The sequence below is a fragment of the Elephantulus edwardii genome, unplaced genomic scaffold (assembly GCF_000299155.1).
Source record: "Elephantulus edwardii isolate Elephantulus edwardi_28Jun2011 unplaced genomic scaffold, EleEdw1.0 scaffold00123, whole genome shotgun sequence".
Taxonomy (NCBI): domain Eukaryota; kingdom Metazoa; phylum Chordata; class Mammalia; order Macroscelidea; family Macroscelididae; genus Elephantulus; species Elephantulus edwardii.
Genome location: NW_006399873.1, coordinates 8,666,628 through 8,667,742, shown reverse-complemented (window position 1 = coordinate 8,667,742; position 1,115 = coordinate 8,666,628).

The window sequence follows — 1,115 nt, the reverse complement described above, 5'->3', positions numbered from 1 at the left end:
TAACAGTGAATAAGGGTTCCATAACCTCAACAGAATTTGTTGTTTGTTGTTCTCTTGAACTTTGCTATTATTACTGGAGTGTGATGATATTTCTTGAAAAAGAGAAAAGAAGATAAAAGGCATCTCACTCCCTGATCTAAAATTCTACTACATAGCTATGGTGGTCAAGAGACTGCAGTAACTCCCAGACATGTCTCTCATGTTTGCAAACCTCTTTTTTCTCACCTTAACACAAATTTCAGTGCTTTACAGGGTCCAAAATTCGATGATAGTTCACAAATCACACAGAATCATATTGAGAATTTAAAAGGTTATAATCCAGGTTTATAGCAGAATACATTCAGGATAACTTCTGAAATGTGCACTCAAGCACATAAATCATAAGCCTCATGGCTTTAGACCAGTGTTACAAAATTCTCAGTCCTAACAACATTGGGTCTAGTTGCTACCACCCTGTCCTTCATCCATGTTGTCCAGCTAACCTTGCCAAAACCTCTTTTCTTAGTTATGATTCTGTCCATTGAGTGGGCAGCAGTACCAACTCACATTGATTCTCTGGTGTTATATTTTGCCCATGTTTACTGCTGCTGCTCTAAGTCTAACTAGTGTGGTAATGTTTGGTTCTGAAGAGCAATCACTGCATGTCTACTTCTTTTCTGGTGGTGAGACAGAGATTCTATGCTTCTAGAATCACTCAACTAGTTTGAGGAGACTAGTCACTCCTCTTGTAGATTGGTGAGGTCAGTAAATCTCCTTCTGGAATGGTGAGACAGCTAATCTCCCTGTGTATATGCAAACAGGCCCCATTTGCATATTTCTTCCCATACAAATGGCAGAGTCAAGTTCTATGGCTTAGGAAAACCATTTTGAACAATAAACTTCACACTACCCCACTAAAAAAGTCCTGACCCAGATGTCTTCACAGCTAAATGCTAGCAAACAGTCAGAGACAAACTATTACCAATTCTATTTAAATTATATTTAAAAATACGAAAATAAGGAAAACTCCCAGGATCATTCTATGAAGCAAGCTTAAATCTAATGTCAAAACCAGGCAAAGATTTTACCCAAAAAGTAAATTACATACACATATCACTCATGAATATAGATGACCA